The sequence below is a fragment of the Coloeus monedula genome (genome assembly GCF_965178545.1).
Source record: "Coloeus monedula genome assembly, chromosome: 10".
NCBI lineage: Eukaryota > Metazoa > Chordata > Aves > Passeriformes > Corvidae > Coloeus > Coloeus monedula.
The window spans coordinates 9,761,152-9,787,219 of record NC_138790.1 but is presented as its reverse complement, the minus strand read 5'-3'; the positions used below and the strand labels follow the sequence as shown (position 1 = coordinate 9,787,219).

At 39.9% G+C, this 26,068-nt stretch overlaps 1 long non-coding RNA gene across 2 annotated transcripts in view; it reads left to right on the top strand.

Annotated features, from left to right (window-relative positions):
* LOC309576699 overlaps window positions 1-26,068 on the top strand; it is a 222,796-nt gene that overhangs the window by 175,002 nt on the left and 21,726 nt on the right. Inside the window, exon 4 of one of the 2 annotated variants that reach the window (XR_014226703.1) lies at window positions 21,429-21,547. The exons of the other annotated variant lie outside the window; for it this stretch is intronic. This is a non-coding gene — a long non-coding RNA (uncharacterized lncRNA). The remainder of the gene's footprint in view (window positions 1-21,428; window positions 21,548-26,068) is intronic. 2 annotated transcript variants of the gene reach the window in all.

The following is a 26,068-nucleotide window of genomic DNA, read 5'->3' as shown; positions in this document are numbered from 1 at the left end:
AACAGTGTAGCAGGTAAGAAAAATTGCCTTTGTTTTTAAGTAAGTCTCACTTTGATAAATATATTCTTGAGCAGCTCAGACCTTACACGTTAAATAAATTATCGTGATCAGGTTGGCATGTTCCAGCAAACAGGCACCATGCACTATTGATAAGAACAGTTGTAATCTGGGGAGTAATGGATTATGTCTGAATAAGAGATTGTCAACTCTTGAGAATATGTAAAATCAGGAAATTTTAGGAATGCTTATTTTTTCATACTGTTACAAATGGTGGCTTTTTCTAAGTATGAGGTGATTCCTGTTGCTGAAATGTATATTTATACTTGAAGTTTTTCCAGAGCAGTGTGGAGAATTAAATCTCTTATGGATGATACTGATTTAAATTATGTGAATTTAGGTACAAAATATAGGCTTTTACTTGTTCCATAAAGGTTTGAAACCCCTTGTAATCCAGCACCTACTCATGACACTTTCCCCTAAACTCAGGAGTGTGTGACTGCTGAGGACCAGAATTTATGATCACCTGTTTGCTTATGATGATCTCTGTTTTGATTCTTCTTGGAGGTGTGTACAAAATGGCTGTTTTAGCTGGGAATCACCTCAGTGTCCCATGTTTGTACAGCACCCAGACAGAGCACTTGTTTCATGGCTGGGCCTCTGCGGAGCTTCTACCATTCAAAAAAAGAGGGTGCAGTAAAGAAAGAAATAGTTTTGTTGATGGATTTAGTGTGGCTTTTAGTGCAAACATACACTAAATGAAGTCTGGGCAGAAGTTTAGTTCTTCAGTCTTGCTGTTAATTTCCAAATGTACCCAAAAAAAGCCTGCTTAGCTCTTGACCTTACAAGGTGCTGAGCACATTTGGGATCTCCAGAGGTTGCTCAATACTGAACACAGGTTCTTTTCTCTTAAAAGAAACTGTTGCACTTTAGACAGAGGCAGCTTGGAGTTGTCTGAAATGGCAAATGTTTTGGAAGAGATGTAAATTACTGTTGGCTTTTGTAACAGTGGGCTCTTTGGAAACATTCCCCTTGAATAATGTTAAAAGCAATTCCAGCTTCTGTAATTTAGCTCATCCGTATCATCAGCATCAATAAAAAAAATATTTACAGATTCCAGGCTCACCAGGACCTTCCAAGAGCTGGCATACTCAGAGCCAAGTAACTTATAAACAATGAGTATTGATCTCAACAAGTGTGTATGTTCTTGCAGGGTGTTTGTGTGTGCTGAACTGGCACCAGAGATGAAGAGCTTCAGTTGCTGCCATTTTACTTGCATTTATATCTAGCAGAATCACTACTAAAGTTGCACTGGCAGATAAAATCCTGCAGTGTCTGAGAGGCTACCCAGGTGTGATCTATTAACAGATATGAATAGTGCAGGAATTAAGTTGTATTTTAGCTTACGGGTTGTGAAAATATGAAGACTTTTTATTGTTGTATTCTTTGGCCTCTGTATGCACCATGTTTTGTAACGCTATTGTGTACCCTTAGAAGAATTGCCTTCATGTTACTTGCACGTCAGAGGAGATGTGAGACCTGTGAGGAGAACTATAGTTTTCTAAGAACCTCAGGCTTTGCTGCATTTCCATAGCAGTAACTTGTGTACCACGGCAGTGGCAGGAGTGCAAGGCCAGGTTCTCAGCTGATAAAACTGTGCACAACCAAAACAGCTTTGATCCTGCACTGTTGGGTTCAAGCACTTAAGGACACGACTGTCAAAAGGGAACTGCTTCACTGCAGAAAGGTATATCAGAGCAGGCACAACACCAGGTGCTCTGATTCCTTCCTCTTCCAGTGTCTCCCAGGTTTACTTCCACTGTGTTTGTGCCAGAAGAGACTGTTGTAAGGTGTGACACAAACTAAGCTCCTTCTGTCCTATTAGTCCTGTGTGCAAATTATGCAATTGAATAGGAAAGTAGACTCAATATAGTTTGTTTGTAGCACAGTCTTTGGGAACTAGATCCCATCAGCTTTATGGCTTTCAGACACAGATCCTCAGAAACCTTTTGCTTTCCCCCTTTTTTATGAAACTGTGTTTCTTCGTCCCCCAATTTAGTTCAGCTCCCGCACAAATGATGAACCTTACTGTTACCAGAGACCTTGTTTCTGCAGTTTTCCAAGGGCCAGAATCCTGCTTGACCCGCTGAGCATGACAAATACAGAGAAATATTTCTCTGATCTTGTGGGGGTTTTTTTTTTTTTTTTTTTTTTTTTTTGGTAGCAACAAGGAATTATGTCTCTTTTCCCTGTCATGATCTGTTGAAGACATTTTTTTTTTGTTGGTTCTCTTAGTATAATTTCCAGAGCAATAAGCTAGTGCAGCCCCTACTCTTAGTATAATTTCCAGAGCAATAAACTAGTGCAGCCTCTACTATGGTTTGAGCTCATTCAACTCCATTTTCTACTCTCACTAAATTTCTGTGTTCCTATGGCAGAGTTCCTAGGCCATTTTTCAATCCTCATGCTATTTCAAAATATGTTTCACCTGCCACACAACTGTGACATGAGATCATGAGATGCCTTTAGTTTCCCTGTCTTGATGGAGGATACGCTTAAGACACACTGTAAAAAGACTGCCTTTTTCTTACCTACTTGGACTGCTTTTTCATTCATGTAATTGAAACCTGTTGGCTTTTGTACCAATGCCCAACTTAAAAATATTAAATGTGTCATCTGCTTTCAGGCTGATAGCATGTTCATTTTCTGTAGCAGAGTTGTCCCCTAGCCCTGTGTCTGTGCTGGCAGGTACAAACTCTTTGCAAGTGGCACCATTCTCAGTCTGGCCTTGGCCTGGCCTGTGCTCGTGTTTGCACCTGCAGTCTGAACGCCTGCCTGCAGGGCTGTCCTCGCTCGCATCCGTAAGGACTCTTGTCACATCCTTGATGGCACAGTCATGTCCACTCTTCATGGCTTTCACTCAGGCTGCAGGACAAGTGTCTATCAAACTGGAATAGCATATAAAGACTCATTGTGAGGTCCTTTTGTTCTTTCTCTTTAAGTTCTTTTCCTAGATCCAAGTCACCTGCTCATCCCAACATACTGGGGCTTGCTGTTCAGCTTAGCTGAGAATGGCTCCTCTGCTTCCTTGTGCTTTTTGTTTATTTAGAGCTTTGTTTATTAGAGCTTGTTGTTGTTTCACTTTTGTGCAGTATGCAATACTCAGATGGCTGCAATCCCACTGCCTAATTAACAGCAAAATACCAAGAACATTGCAGTGCTTCTGAATCAACCATTTCTCTGCATTGTTCTGTCATGTGACTCGCTTCTCTTTGCAGACACCCACCGCTTGCAGGTAGAGGGTGAACATCAATTAGTTGCCTGAATTAAGGGCCTTAAGAGCTTAGGGAATAGTGGTAGACATTAGAGAGGTATGTAAACACCCTCAAGATGTAAACTCATAGTAATTTTCTCATTTTCTGAAAGCTGCAGCTTCTATGAAGCTTCAGAACCTCTGTTTTCCCAGGCTGAAGACAAAAAATTACATTTTTTACACTGAGCACCATGTGCTATATTCAGTGATGGTGTGCAGGGCTTAAAACTTCTTGCAAGAGATCTGTTGCACGATCTAAAACCGCTTGGTTGTGTGTAACAAAAACTTCCCTTCACTCGTACTAGACTTCTAGAGTCTGTGAAACTTCTTCCTTTAAGACAGAGCCCTCTCTTCTACAACTATGGAGAAGGACAAGGAAGATACACACAGCCTTTGTAATACCCATGTAATATGAATTCATCCTGCCTCAGAAGGTAAAAAATTGCAAGTGAGAGGAGAGAAAAGATGCTCTTTCTGGGCTTTTAAGTTGATATTTGCCCTTTTTGAATGTTAGCAGGATCACCATCTACATAACTGAGTTGGCAAATGCATAAAGCTGTAGTCAAAGCCTTTGTTTTGTGTTGCACAATGAGATATTGTATTTAATTTCTCCTGTAAGATGCTTTATACTATTCCAGAGTGTCTTAGCCAGCTTTTTCTGGCTCCAAGCAAATACTTTTAATAACTGAGACTGACCAAAATGATGTTGTCTTCTTCTGTAGTTTAGGCATGAGGTATGATAGATCACTTTGTTACTGTCAAAGAATGGATTTTTTCACTCCATTGGCAGCATGTTTAATTCAGCATCTTGTTATTCTGCTCTGGCTCTGCTGCCATTTGCCAGGACAGAAAGAGGAGAGGGAAGAGGAATTTTGCCTTTGAATGTTCTGCTGAAGTCGCTCATTTTTATTGAGAAGAAAAAAATATTTTGTCCTATTTAGAAATTAACTCTGCAAATTGACTGACACATTGCTGGAAGAATAAATAGTAAAATACAGGGTTGCTTGTCTGTATCTGACAATGTGGATTTCTTGTGAAAAATTGAAGTACTGGATAGCACCCAAATGTAAAATCTTGTGCTGGCTAAAACTGAAGTGTTCTTAAAATCAGCTTCATCTGATTTTGGCTGTAGGCTGAAAGGGCTAGAAGTTCAGTCTCATGCAGACAATCACTTGGTGAGATTGCAACCCCTCACCTTTCTAGTGAAACCATCCTGTTCGATTAGGGCTTGATTATCTTTTCAAATCAGTTTTATGTGAGGAAAATACCACTGATTTCATCCAGTGGTTCACTGGGGGGAGTGTCTTGATTCTCCTCTTTTTCCTGCTCCTGCTGGCAGGATTGTATGTGAGCAGTTTTTAGAAGGGCCCATGCTGAGAGTCCCTGCAGCGTGTAATTCACAGGCCTGGAGGATTTTGTCAATAGGTCCTGCTTTCTCTAAATACCTGTTGCACAGTGTCATTCTGGGAGCAAAATGTCGATGGCTGATCCCTCTGGTGCCCTTCCTGCTCTGCTCCACACGGCCCTGCCATGCCAGGGGCCTGGGGCTACGTCAGGCAGCGTCAGACCCTCACTGCATCGCTGGGATCCTGCCTTCTCATTCAGGGGCTTGTTCATTTGCATTCTGCCTGAAATGTCCTGAACAATGTCTTTGGGAACGTGGGGCTTGGGGTGGTCGTGTCTTTTCACTTGAGTGTAAGAGGTTTGTTTTTTGGGGTGTGTCTCCATTGTGGCTGAAGATGCGATGGCAGCTGTGGGGATGGAGCAGAGCTGCACTAAACTGTCTGTGGGTGATGATGGAGATGTATTCCAGGGCACACAGGGGTCACTAGAATTTTGCTAATGTAGGACTCTGTTGGACCCTCAGCTGAGGCTCTTGCACCTTGTCAAGTTCTGTGCTGTCACAGCTACAATGTGATACGTGCCTGTGTTGGCTGAATGTGCTCCTGTTCCTGGGAGAGCTACAGCACCTCAGGTCATCAGAACTCCCACCTGGAGGTGTGGGCTCTCAGACCAGCAAGGTAGGTGCTCATGTGAGCAGGGCAGCACCCAGTACCTTTGGATAGGCTGCTGATTACCAAAATCCCACTGTCAAGAAGGCTGAACAAGATTTTAAGACATGTTAGATCCAATTCATTTTATTTGAGAGTAATGCAGTACTGCCTTTTGGTAGCAATAGTCAGTTTCATGTAACTGTTTGGGAAGGATGGACTTGTCCTGGTGGCAGGTGTCACCAGTTCCAGGGGCACTTGGACTCCAAAGCCAGGCTTGGACTGCATCCCTCAAGTTGCTGAAAAAGTCTCAGATCCAAACATATCCCACAAAGGTAGTGCTTGAAGACTAGGATGTGAATTTTCCAGTTCTGGCCTATTGCAATCAAATTTTGTAATAAATCCAGAGCAGACGTTGCTAGATATCTTTTCAGATTCTGCTCAGACTGTATGGTTAGACTACAGTGTGTCACTTTTCTAAATGGGTAGTCTACGATTCCACAAATTTTGGCTGTGTAAGCCACCTCCGGCTCTGTGCAACAGGATGGTGGGCTCTCTTTGGTGTGTTGATATGCACATATGGTGCATAGACAGTTGGTGAATTCTAAAGGAATGACCTTCAGGACTGACATTCTTCTATATTTTCATGTTTTTGTCATGCTGTGGTGGATTTGTTCATTCCTCTTTCATCTCGTCTGAGTGGAAAACTCTGCAGTCTTCCAGACAGCGTCTCTCTCTCTCTGTCTTTCTCTCACTCACTCAGACCATCTGTTCCCAGATTACAGATTTCTCTGCATGGGTACCAGGTAACAGACGTGACTTCGCCCAATAACTACAGCAAAAAAGGCTTTCACACACTCTCCACAATCTGTGAACATATGATCAGTCTAGGATAACATGTCGTGCCAAACACACCAGAGACATTTATATGCAGTAACAGAATGAACCCTGAATTCAGGTACTTGGCAACCCCAAACCTGACGTTTCCTCTGCGTGTTTGAAAAGAGGCCTCTCTGCCCACAAGAAAGTGTCTGTTCCTGCCCTGGTGCCTTTTTCTCAGGGAGTGAAAGAATAAAATCCTTCTCTCAGGTTTTGCTTAAAAGGAAGCTGGTAATATCTCACTGCCCCATGTCAATCCTCAAGGCTGGTGTAGTGGGTCTCTACTGGCAGCTCCGTAATGAGCATTTGCCAAGTGATGGGAGACATCAGAAAGGACATTTTATCCATCTTTTATCATCTTGACTGGCTTCTTGCTCATTTTGGGAGTAGGACATAGAGACAGACTGATACCCTATACACAAGTATGTGTATGTAATAAATCTTCAGTTGTATATATCTAAGCTGTTTTGTCTCTTGTCCCAATGTCACATTAGCCCTCAATGAGGACCATAATGAGACTGAATATTAAAGCAGGTTTTTTTTTACTTGGGGGAGCTGCTGCTCACTCACTGAATGGCCATTGAGCCCTTGCCTGAACCCTGTACTGTTTTTTTAAAATTTATTTTCTGTACTGGTTGCAAAGTTAGGGAGCTGACTTGAGGCTTGAACTTGGAGCTGACTTGGAGCTGAGGTGCCAAAGATAGATAAAGTACAAAGCAATGGTTTGTTGAGCTATCAAATAATCCATGGGCCAAGGTTGGTCTTTATCTGTGCTGCAGGGAATGTACTGCAACGTATTCCAACAAACTGGTAATCTATTTATTTTTTTGATAAGTAGATGTGTATGTTAAATGTCTCATGTTAGTCTTGTCTACTCCAGTGACTTGAAATAAGAAAAAGATCCTGGACAAATTAGTACCCAAGAGAAACTGCTACAGAAGTTGGAAGGGAATTTGCTACCAAATATTCCTTTTAAATGTCTTTTATAATATTATTTACTATCCCTTGTATTTCTGATGAGAAAAATAATTGGTCATCTGCTACATAGCACTACACGAAAAAATACTTCCAGCAACTCAAGACCTGAGTGCAAAGATTTTTCACAAAAGTGAGAGAACTTCAATAGATTGTATCTATATGCACTAGTAGCTACAGAAACAAAACTATAAAATAATGTTCAGAGAGTTAGGATGCACTTATGTATTCATTTATTATTAACCTGCCTCATATGGCCCTGCCTAAGTCTTGTTTCCTAAGAGCCAACATCCACTGTCACGGTTACAATATGAAAAACAAGAGTGGTAGAACAGTATTTTGGGAGTGAGTCTCAGTTTGGAAAAAGAATGCTTCCTCCTAAACGTGGTGCAAACACAGGGCACAGAGATGCCGTGAGTGTCTGATGGGTATGATCCAGGACAAAGGACAGTGAGTCCTTTGCAGGCTGTAAGTGTGTGAGCTATTGCTGTGTGCTTAGCTGGGACCCTATACTTGCTGCTCTATGCTTTATTAAGGGGTGTTCTGCTGTTGGGATAAGCATGCATGTCTTCTGAGTGTCTACAAATGAATATACTCATTTAACAGATACCATCAGTTACTGTGCTGATTTGTGTCTCAAATACAGAAGTCTAATGATGCATTGTTGGTGTGAAGGCTTTATTTTATATTCCATAGCACAGGTGACTTTTATCATATGGTACATAAATTACCAGCAAGCTCCCAATTAAAATATGACCTTGGTCTGATGCTTGAGAGACGCTTGCCACACTGAAGCAGTTCCTTTTGTGTTTTTATCCTGTTTGCTGAGTGGTTGTTTTTGTGCTAACAGCCCCTATTGGGTCCTAAAGAGGATTTCATACATGTAGGAGAGCAGTAGGAGATGCAGTAGTGTGATTAAGTGGAGGTTGACCTCACATTTCCTCATGCTGTTATAACATTTTAGCCAGTCAGTACTGCTTGGGCTTCACTGAGAAATTGGAAAGGGTCTTCTCAGAGCTGGGGCAGAGGCCCTGGGCTGTGTTTGTGGGGCTGAGTGATGATGTGTGTGCATTGGGTGTGCAGGGCTGAGCTCAGGATGTGGTAGTGCCCTGTGTCTCCCTGGGGGAAACCAAAGGAAGGGCTTTCTCCACTTCCCTCTCTCCAAAGCAAGGATCATTTTCCCAGGGAGTTTGGAATTGTTTCTTGAGCCTAGGGGCAACAGTGCACAGTGCAGTGTGTTTCTGGTACACAGCACAGGAAAACTTGTATATTCCAGCTTTCAGTAGAGGCAATTCTCTTGTGCAATCACAGCAGCAAACAGTTGTTGAGCATACAGACACACTCAAATATTTGAGAGTGAAATGTAGTTATAGACTAATACAAATGAGATTTTGACTGTAAACAAGTCATTCATTGCTATTCTTTCCTGGAAGATTAGCTCCCAATTTGGAAGAAATCTGCATTTATCCAAGACACCCTCCTCTCTCTGCTTTGGAGAAAACAGGAAAAGCAGTTATTTAAGCTATGGAATGGAAATATCCTTGTCAGAAGAATTGCTATGTTTTGAAAATCAAAATGATCTGGGTGTGATTACCTCTGTGACTAGATTTGTTTCAGCATTAGGCAGAAGGTGTTAAATAAATGTTGACTCAGGCTTCTGCCTTTTCTCTCTAATTTCCCCATATCTTAATACTTTACTTTGGGCACCTGCTTCTGAAACTTGGAACTAAATCTTCATTTTAATATTCTTTTTTGTGCTTCTTTCACTGCTTCATCCACATCTTTCTGCTTTAATGCTACAGTAGTGTGTGGGAGGATTAGTTACAGTGATTTAAAAAAGTAAAAACTAGAGCAAAAATGAATTAATCTACAAGCTAGACACCTTCATTAAGAAAAGTAGGGAGAATAATATATATAATTAGCAAGACTTCTGCTTACTTTAGGCTCTAATGTAATATATTAGCCATCTCATTATTTTAAAATATTAATTGCCTTGAAATTGTTAGCTACTGTTGTTAATAGCCAATTAGGATTACTCCTAAAAGGGAGCTATTTACTGATAATAATTAAATCTTAGAAAATTGGGGTACTTAGCCACATTTGCTTTCATACGTTTTGTTTATTCCTTTTCAGAATCCATAATTCATGTTTTCCCCTTAAAACAGAAGGGCAAAGAGAGACAAACCCATGTTCTATAAAAGTTATTTGTATAGTAAAAAATAGAGCAAAAGATCTTTCATTTTTATCCTTTTTTAGTAATATGGGTGTCCAAATACTCGGTAAAAAATATGGTGGAGTGGGCTTCTGTTTACTGCTCTTTGCATTGTACCTGTGCTCCACAGCAGTATGATTGATACCAGCACAGCCTCTGGTTTATTCCTGGAAGTATTTTTTTCATTTAATGTTAATGTTCTCAGAACAGAGATAACGTTCCTGTTCATCAAGCTCCAGTTCTGCAAAATCTGTTCTTCTGTTTCACTCAAAACTTTTGCATCCATTTCCTTCCATGTTATTATAAATTGTTATGTATTATAAGAATAAATTATGTTCTATATTGTGTTATTACATACAATTCATTGCATGGTAGATGGGGGGAAGGGCTAGAAGAAGCTAATTTTTTTTTGGCATTTACTTCTCCATAGAGAAAGGGATATGCAGAAATGCCCAGCTGTGACTGAAAGCTCTGGCAGCTATGAAGACTGTAGGTTATGTTTTCTTTTCTCCTGTCATAGCTAGATATTTACAGAACCTACAGAGAGGACAGCGGCAAATATCCTTTGAATAACATAAATATGGGTTGTTCTGTTATTTTTCCATTGCTGGTGTGCTTGTCCTGAGCAGTGGGATGTGACATCTCCCTGAAACAAGGACATGATGGCTACAGAAAATTTAGCACTTCCCCAGTTCTCCATGTCAGTGTGATCTTAATTTAGTATCTCCTATCAATAACTAGTCTGGCCGAGATTTCCAAGGAAACTTAGAGAGTTAGAGGCTGCTAATGAGCTTCTAACCCTCTTTAGGCCTTTTTCAGCCCACTCGCTCTCATTTCCAGCAGCAGCCACCATCATACAGTCAGAAGTGGCTCTCAGGGTCCCCATGATCATTCTTACAGGTCCCCAGTGAACAAATCAGACTTGGAAGAAACCCATCAGCAGCTGGTACTTCAGTGACCCAGTCTTGTCTTGGTTGAAATAAGCCAAATCTGTTAAATAAGCAGAGATGCTTCCACTTACACTTAGTTTGCTTGTGATCTATTGACTGTTACCTGACTATGACTAAAATGAAAAGGAAAACTCTTCATACCAGGGCAGACTTCGATGGAACATGAATCGTGCTTTATAAATCTATCAGAGGTCTTTGAAGAGGTCGATAAGGAAGTGAATAAGGGTGAGCTGCTTGTTATACTTGTATTTCTGCAAGGCTTTTCATGAAGTCCTGTGCCGAAGACTTTTAAGGGAAAGCAAGAAGATATGTAATGGATCTCAATAATGGAGTTCTGCATAACCTGTACTGGGGTCTGTCCTGGTAAACACACCATAAACTGCTGGGACAAGCAGGTAAACAGAGACATGAGAAAGTTTGAGGATGATAGGAAATCAGCTATTCAGGGTAGTGACTATGAAGGCCTCCTATCAGGAAGCACAGAAGTACGTCAGGAGATTGTGTGGGCAAATTAAATTTCATGTGCACAAAGCTAAACTGATGCATGTGGGAAAAAGCAATCCTAAATTCACATACAAAATTATAGGCTATGACCTGACCCTTATGACTCAGGATCACAATCCTGGGATTATAATAGTTTGTTCCATGAAAAAATTGTCTCAGTGCTGTGAGGCAGCCAAAATGTTAACCAAGTGTTAAGTGAGTAAAAAAACTAGAGAGCAGCTCTATGAGTTAGTGTTCATCCACATGCTGAAGAGTGCACATTATTCCAGTCCTTTCACCTCAAATAGAATGTAATTGAACTGGGACATGCTCACAGAAGTCCAAGAAGGGTGGAATTACTTCCACAGTAGGAATGGTCTGTGTCTGCTTGAGCTGTTCAGTTTAAAACTGTGACAGACCTACAAACTGATGAGCAGAATGGGCAAAGCTGGGTCTTTGCTGTCTTTTCTAGTACAGAAGTTGAGGACTGTTGAATGAAGGTTGTAGGAGCCAAGTTCAAAAGAAACCAAATGAAGTTTGGTTTCTTCCTGCAGTAGGCAGTTGATGTGTAACTTCTTCCAAAGGATGTGGGGGCTGCTCTAAGTTTACATGGATTCAAGGAGAGACTGCACAACTCTCTGGATGAGAAATTAAGTAAGAACTATTACATTGCAGAAACTGAAATCACTCAGCAAATTCCTGCAGCTAAAAATAGTTGTTCTGTGGGACAACCTGTGGGAACTGCCATACATACATGCCCTCTTCCTGCATTTCCCAGCTCAGCTCCTTGGAAACCTTGCTGGAGACAAACCCTCAGTGGACATTTGATGTAATCCACTGTGGCTCTCAATATTCTAACAACACTGGTCTTGTGCCTTGGTTGGTGTCAGGAGAGGGCTGGGCTGTGTACGAATGGCTGGGGTATTGAGACACTTTTCTTTCTCTCCCATTATTGCATGCTGTCATAGATACCTGTTGTTTAGCCAGCAGATGATTACCTGGTCCTTCACTGACCAAACCTGCCTTGCCAGAAAAAGCACTATTTTAAACTATGCTCTAAAAATGAGACACCTCTGTTGAATTGGGCAAAGCTGCAGCAAGTAGCTGTAACAGTTGACAGACCAGTGAGACCCAGAGTCTTACACACCCCAGGACAAATAAAGCAACCTGTCATATTGCCCATGAGGAAAACCTATCAGAAATTGTGATAGTATTTCCTTCATTGTGAATTTATTTCTTGTAGCTACTAGGTAGACCAAAGCAGGATAGAAATCTGGCTTTGGCAGAAATGATGTTACAAAGTAAGTTGCATGGAGCCATAGGAAGATCAGCTCTGATTGCTTGTTCCTAATTTATAGCAATATACTGCTGTAGCAGAATGAAAACGAACTTTAATAAGCTTGTACTTTTAAAGCACAGATTCAAAGGAAGGACAGAGTGTAAACCATACTTCTGGTGCAGGAACTGTGCAGGCAGTGATGGGAGCAGTGTTGCTGTTGGGGCTCAGAGAAACCAGCCCAGGTGTGGCTGTGCGTTAGCAGCAAATTAAAACTCGGGATCACTGGTCCAGCTGCTTGGACACACAAGCTCTCTTGCCCTAGTTAATGGCCGAGCATAGTCTTAAAATCAAAGTTTCTCCCTTCTCCACTGTATTTTGAGTCCTTCTCAGTTGCTCCAGAGAGAAAATACAGGAACAGATACCTTCTCATGCTTCCAAAGGCATACCTTTTCCTGACGCTTAGACTGGTTAAGCCCATCTGCAAGTGTGCTATTTATTACATAAAATTATATTCTAAGTGGCTTTTAAGCTTGTTACCAGGCTTAAAAGGACAAATTATCTTCTTGGCACCTAGTGCATTATTACAATGTTTTTGTCTGTGAACAAAGCAAGCAGGTTTCAAGTTAGCATCAAAGACACGTGATTTTGAGATACCAGTTTTTTTATGGTCCTGCTGATGCAATGGATCACATTTAGCCTGTGGAAAGATTAATATAGATATCATGTGACATCTTCTCTGTGACCACTACTGAAGCACAGTGCTTTGTCGTGTCTTCCCTCACCCATTTGTCAACCATACCTAATTGATTAGGCTACTGTAACGTTTTTATTCTGCACATGAAGTTCCCTCCTCAGCAATCTCTCCCTCCCAAAATGTACATTCATCATTAATTACAAAATCAATGGGAGCAATGGTCTGGACATATACAATTGATAGCTTCCCACTTCAGATTAGCATAACCTCCCAATCCATTACGTGGAGTGAATAATACAGTTGTTGCCACCATGAAAAGGGGCAGGTCACCTGCTGTAAATTTCTTAACAAAATGTGGTGTCATGAACCTTTTCATTTGCTGAGTGTTTACTGTGTGTTTGGAGGAGTCCATCTTTTTTCTGATTCTCTCTCTTGGCAAAGAAACAATCATAAATTTAGACAAATAAATGCTTAAATGTTGAAAGACTAAGAAGTTCCTTCTAAAAGCTCCAGTGCTTAAAGTGAACCCTGCAAACTGCTGAGACTGCAGCTATGAATAAGATATTAAAAAAAGATGAAAGGATCAAAAAATTTGGTCCCTATAAACCCAGTGATGTTTCTTGCATGAGAAAGGTGATGGGAATTTAGGCCACAGTGTGCATACTTTCCAGTGTTTTAGCATATTAAAACATTGAAATCTCCCAGATTTTTTTTTTTTTTCCTCTGTACTATATTAGGATTAGAGTCTTCCATTCCTCTTTTCTCAAAGAAAATATGCTTGCAGTCACATTTTCCAAAATAGCCTCTGTGGTCTTTTAGTAGCTACTCACTTATAACTTTACAAGTCAGGTCAATTATGAAATAGATGCAACATTTCCTGTAAGAGTCAGGAATGTAACTGACATTAAGTAAGTATTCCTTTAATAGAAGGATAGAAGAATAACACCTTTTTTTTTTTTTTTTTTTAAGATTACAATCAAGGATCAGATTCTGATATTGTTCTCCATGTTGTACTTTACTCCAGAAGCTTCACTAAAATTAATTGGACACCTTGGGGAATAAGGAGGTGGACAACAGGAGTAATGTTTAGAGTCCTCTTGTCATTGCCAGGACACTGGAATCTTTATGCTGAATAAAACTTATCACAAGATATGCATATATATGATGCATGTGTATGTTAAATTATAAGATAGGAAAGATGATTTAGCGATTTAAGTAAAGGGAGTGTATGCTTGCAATTCCTATAAACATTAAAACGGATTTTATTGGAGTTTTAGGGGGAGCAAAACATCATTCTAAGTTAATTAACTGCAAGAGAGCCATTCACCTCAGCAGGATTTGGACCAGGTTTCAAGTGATTTAGTGACTTTAATGGACTTTATTCTAGGGATTATAAAATTATGCCTTGTAATGTTTAAATTTGGGTTATAAAACAAAAGGGATGAAATGAACTGAAGCATTATTAGAAGATTGTCATCTGTAATAAATAAATTAGGTACAATACCTGAAGCAAGTCTAATACTAGTATTTACAACAAAATTCAAGCCAGACTGTGAATAAGAGTATTGATAATTGTCTTCCTTGTTATGAAATGGTAATATAATTATCTATGTGTTAGAGGTCAGTGGAATATACAGATGGTTACAAATACTCCTTAAACCAGACATGTCTTTATCTAGTTTGGTATGAACAGAAATTTATGATCTGATTTTATTAGCACTTCTGGATTGTCCCTTGAACTAATTTTGCAATACCCCCAATGTGATTGCCATCCATGGTTTTATTTAGATCTCAGTGAGGAAAATTACTGCAATCTCTTGCTCTTCAAATGTACATTCTGAGTCAGATAGTCCTTTTCAGAAAACTTTCCAATAGGATTCACTGGTGAAAATCCAGTTGCAAAATCAAAGTCTTTGTCCATTGAAATACTGATGCCTTTCAGCACAGAAAATAAGGGCAGAGTGCATGTAATGATTGAAGCGATACTTCTAGTGGTACTTCCCTGTCAAATATATATTTCTATTATTTGCTTCAGTATTATTTCTCATGTTCCAAATCATGGGGTTTTCCTGTATTTTTCAGCTCCTCAGACATCTGGCAGGTTTTCGTAGCTGTTGTTTTCCAGTAACCAGAATTCTATGCTATTACCAAAGTCCTCGGCAGAACCCCTTTGTCTCACTTCAAACAACTCCTGCACAGACTCCTGGGGTGCTCTGCAAACCTCAGCAGCCATGTATGGCACCTTTCCTGCCTTACCCAAACTGGGTATCCAGCTCTGTCGCTGCAACAGCACATGGAAAGGGGAAAGATGGATGAACCCGATCTGATTATTTCTGCATGAATAAGGTTTTCTTAGCTAAATAGCGACCCTTTTAATGTGAAAAAACCCCTTGCAGAATATTGGCCTGTGTAACTACATCTATGAAGTTTTCTAAAAGCACATTATTTTTGTCTGTGATGCATTGTTGCTACATTTTATCATATAAATATGTACTTAGGAGCCTTTATAAAATGTAAATTATTGATCCAGTCCTATAAATTTTACTCACAGTTTTAAAACTCCAGTTATTTGACCTGGCTGTATGGCTATTCATTCTTAAAAAAGAAAATGCCCCTGTAGTGTATCTGTATTTGGAATTAAGGAAAAAGAAGCTTAGAATTACCTCAAAAAGCTGTTAATAATACTTTTGGAGTAATTTCAAACTTCACACATTGTGTGTTTCTCTTATAGTCTAATGGCTTGCAAAATTTTGTTTTTAAAATATGCTATATTTTTTAATAACAGGAAGAAAAAAAATTAAATATGTTTCAGTTCTAGAACCTGTTTTCTAAGTTTCAGCCCAGAAAAAAATTTTTATGGTTGAGTTACAAACCTCTGAAAATAGGGGTTTACAATGGAAACAGTGACACCACTTTAACTATAGCATCACTGGCAGAGCAGTGTAATATACACTAGAAATAGAAAGCAAGATTAGAGATGACATTTAGGACATGAGGCCTTCGCCAGGCTGTGGGAAAAATAACTGTGTTCTATTTTTTTCCACAGCCTGAAAAAGGCCTCCTGGTCTAAGTGTCATCTCTAATCTTATTTCCTATTTGTACCGTGCATTTAACTAACTCCTTTTTTAATTATTATTGACAGCAATTTGTTGCAGTTTTAAGTACCAACCCATGTCCAAATCACAGCTTCCCTGGCTAGTGCATGTCAAGGTGGTGGGGAGGGTGCAAGGGAGACAGAGTACTTTGATAATATTTGTGTCTCAGAGAAGCCCAGTTCCACAGCTGGCTGCTTGCTGTGGGAACCAGCCCTGCTGGCTCTGGATTGGGCAGGGCAGGGCAGAGCCCCTCACACCTGTGCCAGAGCAGGGCACTGTAGCACTATGCACACATGCAAACTGCATTTCCTAAGGGCAGAGTAAAGGCTGACTGTCAAATATACTTACCCTGGAATTTGTGGGAGCATAACCAGGACCCTCAGGTACTCAGGTGCAGTGACTTTCACCATCACTTCTGGAGCAGGCCACATTTCCCACCACAATTTAGCCTTGATTCAGGGTCCTGAATACTCCAAAGTGAGAATGTTACTGAACATTAAGAAATAATTTGGTAAAATGTGACTCTGGACTAGGCTGCCTTCACCACAAAGCTGTGGTGTTAATATTGTCAGGAAGATCTCTCTACCAGTGTGGCCTCCATGAAAGGAGGGACTTAGTACTGCCTTCAAAAGGTAGCTAAGCTAAACGGATAAGGTTTAGATTTCTCCATGTTAAACCCTTTTTCTGTCCTCAGGCATCTTCTGACTCATAGCTGCTTCAGTTTCGTATTCACTGCATTAAATGATAATTCCCTGTATAAATTTATGGCCTTTTAATGCCTACTGTGCTACAGCATTGCTTTGCAGTGATCTTGTAATGTCCATTCTCAGTGTGGGGTAAAAAGGAGCAATAAGGAAAGAAAATGCCACTGCAGAACAAATGCAAGTGTAATTACTTCTTGCTCCCACCAGAAAAATGTCAGTAGGATATCTATATCCTGAGGGTGATCAGACAGACAGAATGCATCTATCCTGTCTATGTTTCTTGAATGGTCAAGGTAGAAACTTATTTTACATTTGAACTGCATTCTCAGTACTCATCTGATCAATTCTTTTTATTCCTGTACTCACAGTAGACAAAGATACTGGAAGCCTACTGTTAATTCTCCAAGAAATGTATCCATGTATCCTGCAAAGTCAACAATAGACACAAATTTATCCCTAAAGCAATTGCCTAGGGAATGTGCTTCGTTCCAGCACTGTGAAAGCTGGTATTAATGAAGGGATAAACATGACCTGTTCTGTGTGTACATGTAAGTAGGTGTATAATTTTGTTTGCAAGCATAGTGTCTTCTTGGCAGGTACTCTGCAGCCAGCAATTGCCAGCTGCTAAATGTTCAAGGAAACATGATTTGAATTGTTCTCCACATTAGGAGAGTGGCCAGGAAAATGTGTTTAATATAATCAGTGGATTCAGTTCTGACAGCGGAGATGTAGGAAAATTTGCTTACCTGTGAACATCTTTTGGATTTTAATTTTCAGAAAAAGCAGTTAATAATAACAACTATTCTCTCTTGCACAAATGATATATCATAAAGACAGAAAAATTGAAATATGAATTATTTGGTAAAATTGAGCTTTCATGTTCATATTTCTACAAGATTTTGACATTGTTATTGGGACAATACTTCGTTCTACTTCGTGTTGTTTATAAATTCAGGAAACTGTCAAATACTTTCTTTAATTCTTACAAAATATAAACACTTTTAAAAATGTTCTTTTCTGTGGTTAGATCTCAGACTGAATGGTACTTTTTGCACAAGCCAAATGCATGATATAGTCATTTGTCAAAAAGTAGCATGAAGATTCGAAATGCCATTAATTACTGAAGCTGCTGTAAAAGGCTGGTAGCCACAGGACTTGTGCACAGGCAACCACTGGGACACAGAATGTTCTTCCAAAAGCACCTTCTTGGTCATATAGGCTGTGAGTGAGGGACATGAAAAAGGGGTGGACCAAAAGTCTCTGTTGGGAATGGCTGTGCTGATCCCTGAACATGGAGTGCTGTTCCTGTCAGAACACTGTGTTACACCAGCTACTCTGTCTCACTTGTGACAGCCCCCAGTCATATTTTAGGCCAGGAGAGCCAGACTAGAAGTTTCTGAGAAGAGATTCTCTACCCATAGAAGCTGCGAGAAGTTAGCTTCAAAAAACTCTGTTACAACATTGTAATAGAGTGAGCTGGCACTGATGATAATCTCACCTGGTCCAGCCTGATGTGAACCAGCATAACTCTGATTTAAATGATTGCATGAGTTTCCATGCAAAACCCGGTGTAACCAAGCACACAGTATTGTACCTTCTGTTACCCTGGCACAGCTCTGTGTCCAGGTGATTCTATCCCACCCAACTTGAAACAAAAATTGGGGTCTGCTGTTTCACAGAGGGAAGGAATGTATTTACAAAGCGAAGCTCATGGCTGGCAGGCATGAATCTGCAGCCTTCAAGATCCCACCAGCCATGCAAGTCCTTTACCCAGAAAAAAACTTGTATTCTCTTTAAGGGACAGTGAGTGACTTTGGAAGCACTGTTGGCAATGGGTAATATCAGTTGGTCAACTAGGCCTTTTTCCTTGTTTGCTCTTAAAACTGAATTGTTCAGAATGTTGATTCTGAACATGCATGGTACTACTGTCCCCCCCCCCCCCCCCCCCCCCCCATTATCAGAGACAGCATATTAATTGTGAGCTGATAACATGCAAGGGAAAAGAGAACATGGCAAAATTTGCCAAGGTTTAGCACTAGCTCTGATTTTCCAACACACAAAAATTTAAAATTCATTGGTGGGAAATCAAGCACAGCAAACCAGCCTACTGGCAGAATTTGCTGAAGCAAAGGTAAACTAAAGTTCTGAGCTTCACGCAGCTCTGGGTCCAGCTTATCCAATTCCAGAAAAACTGCATAGCTTCATGCTGCATTTCTTCCTCTGAAAGTCAGTGTTCCTATTTCCTGGTGGTATATTTCCTTCTCATGTACGGAGATGTGACATTGAAAGCTCGGTTGCAGTGTGTGTGCACAGCATGGCAGTTTTCTCCCAACAGCAGGCCCTGTTCTTCATCACTTTGTTCATAGGAAGCATTAGGAAGAACATTAAAATGCTAAATTGTGAAGATCTACTGCAACAGTTTTATATGATAACCTTATATTTATGCTAATTGGAAGCTACTTGTAGTATTATGCTGTTCTTACAGTACTACTACACATAATCCATTTTCATCTTACAGCTTGGGAGGCACATTGGCTGGAGTTGACTGAACAGATTTTACTAGGTGATGAAGATGTCTTCCTCTAGACTCACCTTGGTTGCTTCCCTTCCTTGATGAATCTTTTCCTTTAAGTCACTTTAGGAAGCAGCACTACTGGGAAGCAGCAGGAATCCTCCTGAAAAGAGATGAGGATTCATAGTACATCTACAGAGGTAGCACTTTTTTTTTACTGTGTGGTCCCTTTGGATCAGGCTTCAAAACTGACCATCAGCTGCCTCATTTCTAGGTGCCTTGACTCGAGTCTGAAGCTCCTGAGTAGCTGGAGTTGGCTCCTCACTACTTTTACTTCACTCTCATTTTCTGTGCCCTACGCATTCTTCACTCCACTTTGGAACACGGATTTGAATCGCAATTTCCCAGACGCCGGAGAGTGCCTTAGGCACTACCAAATAGGTTTTCAATACTCCTTTGTCTGGTTTAGGGACTGTTTTGCTATTCAGACCAGGCTGAAATGCCCTGGCAGGCAGAGAGCCTGGCCCTCAGTTCAGGACTGCCAGTTACTAGGTGCTCTGAACACTCAGCTGGTGAGGATGTTCTTGGTCTGACTGAGAAGAATCTGCCAATCATTCTGAAATCCTCTCCCATTGCATCAGGTGTGTGACTCCATGGGAAATTTCATATCTGAGAAGCCCCTAAGAAAAAATACTGATGTGCCTAAGGTCCTTCTCCATCCACTGACATGTCATTTCTTTCTATTCTCTTTGGTATCCTTTTCTGGAAATGTAATCCTCTGCACATGTTCTTGGGGAAAGCTGCCTTTAGAAAAGACATTTAATGAAACAGAGTCTCTGATGCTGACCCTAAATCAGTTTTTGCAAATGTTGCTGATAAGCTTTCTTATCTTCTCTCTGTGCTGCTCATTGCAAACTGAACAGGTTTTCTCTTTGGTTTTAAGAAAATGTCTCTCTGATTTGCAAGTTAAACTATTAAAAAATAAAACTAAAATAAAGCTTGATAGAACACATAGTGTCTTACAAAAACCCTTAACTGTGTCATGATTTTGCAATACTTTTATCAGAACTAGGTTATAAATTCTTACATTGAAACTGCTGTTTTACAGACAGAATATTGCTTTAAAAAGATACTGTTAACTTATGGTGGCAGGTAATGCCAATTTCTGCAGTCTGGTCCTAGTCTTCCTTTGAACATTTGTTGGGGAAAATATGTAAAATTGATTAATTTCTGAAGTATAATAATAGCAGCAATATTATACTGTAGTGTAGGTTATTTTGCATAACTTTAAAACATTTGCAGAAGGCTCAACATTTGGTGCCTTAATACAGAAGTACCTTCCCAGTAACAATTAGTGGTTTGCGGTGCCTGCTGCAGCAGCTGCTCCAGCACTGAGGGTCTCAGTGCCATATTGGCCGTGCACAGGGTACTGTGCAGGGCCACCACCTTGGTTGGGGTCGGTCTCAGGGTGTTGGCTGAATAGCTCAGAGCTCAGCTGTGACAAGTGGACAAGCTGGGTGACAGTGTCCATGCTAATGTGTCTGCAGGAATTTGCACGGGGGAAACAGGGCAATGGTGAGAGCAGCAGAAATAATCAAAGTGTGAAGGCAACTGCAGTCAAATGTCACACCCAAGCAGTCAGAGGCCTGGCATGCTCTTTTGAAATAAGTTGGGTTACCTGTCAACGTGGCATTTTCTTTCTGTTGATAGAGAATAATGTTATCTGAGGAAAAAACCTGAGGAGCACAGATGGTTGTTATACAGACCTGATCCTCTAAACCCTTGTCATAGCAAATTATTCCAGTGATGTAAATGGGATCACTCCTATGGAAAAGATCTCAGTTATACTATCTAATTCTTCAAATTTTTATTGAATTTTGTTGTTTTGTGTGTGTATGTATGTCTATACATTATAATTAAATAACATCTGGGGGGACAAACTCTGTCATAGCCTAACAGTACTGCAATCACAGACATTATGTAGGACTGTATAAATTCTCACTTTATGAGAAATTAGAAACATTATTTCTGCACTTTCTAAACAAAGAGATATAAACCCTCATTTGACTTGGAATTTCCATTGCTTGGGAACCATCAGCCCAGAGTCCCAACACCTGTGTAAAGTCGAATGCTTCCTCTTGTAAAAGCATAGACATTGAGGACTTGTGGTTGTGGAGCAAGAAGAGTTTAAACTGTAAGCAAGAATAAAACAAGAAAAACAGATTAAAATTTAGAATCAAGCCTTATTTGTTTTTACCTATTGCAAATTACTTTATGTATTACGATGCAAATCTCTCAGCATTTCTTGAAATGCTGATTGTTTGAATGTAAATCATTTTTGCAGCTGCTATTTCTGTTGTCAGACAAGCCTCTACACTCTGTGAATCTATCATGAAGAGAGGCCTTACCTCATTCATTGTCTTAGGAAACAGTCCTGCTGGCTTCAGAAACATCAAAATAAAGGTAAGTTGCCCTCAGATGGGAATCTTGCAGCCAAGGAATTGACTCAATTGCGTAACTTTACCACGTACATCACTATGTCACTGCGCAGTTTGGTTAGAAAAAACTTCTCACATCTTTTTGTCTGCTTAGAACTGAAGCCAAACCCTTGGAAATCCCTTTTATCTACAAAAAGATTGAGAGAATATTGAATCCTTGCCCTCCTTCAGTTTTGAGAGGAAAAAATTACAATTTTTGCATAAAAGCCATGCAGTTCAGCTCTGAGCCTGGCAACTTTCAGTGGTTGTAGTAGTTTGGCATTATTTAGACCTTCTCATTTAGAGTCTGCTCAATTATTTTTGATTTGAGGATGCCTTTTCCCCAGGAAAACCTGCAGTATTGGAGTTGAACCTATTCCTGCCTTGGGCTTTGATGCCCTGGGTCACATGCCCACCTTTAATTCTTAAATCATGCTGCCACTACTGGACCAGATAGTGGCAGGCTGACTGCAGAGAAATGTGCCATGGTTTTTGAAAACTGGATTCCCTCTAATTAAAAACACGTTGTGAATTCTCTGAAAGGAAAATATAATTATGGCATGGCTGAATTCTGTTATCACTGTCTATCACTGTCACAACATGGATTCAGCTAATGGAACCATTTTTTTATGAATAACATTTAGTTTGAATTCTGGCATTTTTAATTGAGTATTTTTTCATTATTTTACCAGAGATGGATTGCAATAAATCTGACCACAATGTTTCTGACCCATTTTTTTTTTAAAAAGCAGAACCAATGTGATGACCTGCAAATGTTTTACTTATTTTTGTTCTATTTACTCCAAAATATACTTCTTCACTAAAGGCTGAAAAGTCCTAGGCTCTCACATACAAAAGACATAAGGAAAAAACATGTAACCATTTCCACAAACAACAGATCAGCCCAGGGCTCTTCTTAAAAAACAGTGCAAGGAGACTTTATACATCTGTCCATGCAGAAAACAGTTCATTTGGCTTAATATTTTTTCACAGAAACATTTTTGCCTCTACTGTAATGGAGCATTCATCACTGCCTTTTATCTGAAGAAGCTAATCCATAGAAATTGTTTGGAGCTAATTTTCTGGAGTTCCATCTGAATCTCACTATGTGTCTGTGTGACTCAGTAACTTGTCTGGTGACAAGAGAAGAGAGGTCTGTTTGTCTAAATGAACGAGCCTGACACCATAAATGTTAATACAACAGTTCCAGTGAAGCACAGTGCAAGCTAATTCTGACATTCATTTTGGAAGCTGTAATTTAATTCAGTCATAAATGAGCTTGGTACAAGTATTAATTTGAAGTCGCTTTTATTTCTCATCTGCTGGCTAAAGCTTGCAAACAATAGGGGAAAGGTCTTGCTATACTGCTACAAATAAGTAAACAGCTGTTTCTGCCAAGAAGACTCCAGTGTAAATGCAGAGTCAGGGAATAATTTTTCAACTAATTTATCCTGCATATGGATACTTGGAAACTACAGATGCTACATAATGATCTCTTATCTACAAATATTTCCCGAAGGACAAGAGAACTTGAATTGCACCTAGTTTATATTAAACATTGCCATGGACTACTGCTAGCCCACATTAGAGGAGCCCTGTGGACAGGGTGAAGTGTGGGTGAGCAGTCTGGCTCAGCCTAAGGAGCACAATTCCCACCTGAGGTCAAAGCAAGGCAAGGTCAGAAATTGGGAAGAGAACATGAAGAGGATACAGAAGAGAATGAAAACCTCAATCTATCAGATTGATCTATCTGTTAGAGCTTCTCCATAACTATTTCCCTGCCTTTCCTTCTCTCTTCCTCCCGCAATGCTTTCTCCCTCCATGCTTTGACCCGTTCGTGGGGTTGTTTTTCTCCTCTTCCATTACTCTGTACCTACCACCAACCCCTATCCCAGAGATAGCAGGAATGCAGGGAAAACAAGGCTGCAAAATGAACTCTCTGTCTCTCTGTATTTACATTGGTTTCCAGACCCTTCTATGAACAGGCATATGGTGTTAATCTAAACTGTCCAACACATTAGTGGGAGGGAAGTAGCACACAGAGGTTTATTACAGCATTTTACCTGGCAGATGCCACCATATTTATTGATATGAAAATTTCCTCCCTCTGTATCAGCCACTGAAACCTCTGTGAAATTCTCTTGAATTTAGGCATAGCTCTATTAAAATATTTTGTTAAACTCCTTAAGTTTTACTGTGTCTAGAGTGTACATTCATTATTCAGGAAAAGTCAGCACTAAAGTAAATAGAATTGTAAAGTAATGAATGATGTGTTTATTGTAGTTGGCTGCTTGAACACACATTGCCTTTTAGAGTAATTTCTGTGGGCTACATGTATGTGTCCATACGTATGCACAGGTATATACACGTATGTATAAGCATATATATATATATATATATATACAGATTTGTACATTTGTATATATGTGTATTTTTGATTTTGATCTTCAAACCTGCAATTTTATATCAAATATTCCTAAAGAGAACACTAAAATCGATTAACAGTGATACATCAAAAGGCTAAAAAGGAGGGCCAGAGTAAAGCGTCATTGAATTAACTTTCAGATAATCCTGAAATATGTAATTATGTCAAGCCAAATCTGGAAAGCATTTATAAAATAATGCAAGATACATTTGGAAAAAAAAAAAAAATCAAAGTTTCCTTATTTGTCTTTTAATAATAATATTTTGAAATAGATTTCCTACAGTTTTGATCAAATACCCAGAGCCAATATAAAGATGAAGAAAAAGGGTCAAAAACAATTTTAAAGGCATCTTTTGAAAGGGCAAACACTTTCAGTTTGGTTTTACTTTCACAGAGAAAAATTATATTCAGTTCCATCAAGCCCTGTGTTTTCAAATATTTTGTGGTTCTGGCTTAATTCCAGAAGGGGGAAAAAACTTCAAAGTTAAGGATCAATCCTCCAATATGGCATAGTTGGGTAAAATTAAGGATGGTAACCTGTTGTGATAAACAGTAGGGAGGGAGTGATCTCTGACCCTGGATTTCCTTCCTTTTGCTCAAATCATAACAAACCTTGAACACAGATGAATTTCTTTTGCTACTGCAATAACATGTCTTTATTTTGAAAGCAAATAAAATCTAGAATGTCTGCATATATGTATTGGTAATAAAACATTTCATACCTCTATGATAGCTACAAAACCTGCCTCTCCTTTCTTGGAGAACTGTTCTGGGTTCTTTTTGTCTACAGGGCCATGCAAACACCCTTTTCTTCCCTTTGGCCATCACGGGAACATGATCATAATATCCAGTGACATGCAGTACAGTAGCGTGTTGTTCTACCTCTAATAGGATTGGTATTTGAGAAAAGTCAAGGTCCACACATGGAAACATCATTGATAAATCCATTGATAGAGCTTGAGAAACTGGGCTATGTTTTGGGCTGGCAGCCAATCAACTTTAATGCAATTTTCTATAGCAAGGCAAGTCAGTGGATATGCAGAGAAGATTGAGGGGTGTGTGTGGAAACCACACATGTTGCTACATCTTATAGGTCAAAAATTTTCCATCTCCATCTGTTCCTTAAAGGGAAAGTTGGATTTTGTGAGCATATTTTTTCCACAAAAAAACCTATCTGCTTTCTGTAGAAAACTAGAGCTATTCATCAGACAGCCAAACACCTGCAAGCCAAATTTTTCTGGCTGAATGTATCGATCCTCTCCAGAGGATGGGAGTTTGGTACTTCATTTCCATGCTCTTTGTGAGGGACTCACAAGTGCCACATTTTCAGTGTCTTGTGTGGCTGAGCTCGAGTGGTGACAGGAGCACACATGACAGCAGTGCTGCCTGTTGAACAGAATTTGGGTGTGAGCCTCCCCTTCCACTCCTTATAGACTGGGGTCTACCTGCAAGCAAGCTGGGGCACTGGGGATGCTCAAGGGTCTTGGGCTGGAAAAAAGCTCCAGGGTCAGGTTAAGCAGGCACGGATTCTGATACAGTACTGCAGAGAACAGTTGTGTCTTTGAGCACCTAAACCTACCATTTGCATGGTTCATGTTTTTTACTGTGAATTTTCAGATGGAACTGTTGTTATTTTACTGTTATAAAATCAAATCTCTTCAGATTTTCCAATTAAAAACAGATCAATAACCTCAAATAGTTTTTGGAAAATAATGGGCCTTACTCTGCTCCATTAAACTCAATGAGACATTAATTGGGCAGTAGATTACCGAGAACAGAAGCTGGGTAATGCTTGGATTTAGATTATATATAAGAAAGAAGGTTTTTGCAACAAAGGTGTTAAACATCTGGCAAGGGTTGCCCAGAGAGATGGCCCATCCCTGGAAACACTCAAAGGCAGGTTGGATGAGGCTCTGAGCAGCATAGTTTGTTGAAGAGGTCCCTGCTTATTGCAGGGAGGGTTGGAATAAATGTCCCTTAAAGGTCCCTTCCAGCCCAAACCACTCTCTGATTCTACAGATTTTTACTTAATGGTTAAAATGGTTAAATATTTAACACCTATTTATTTTTTCAGAATTCCAT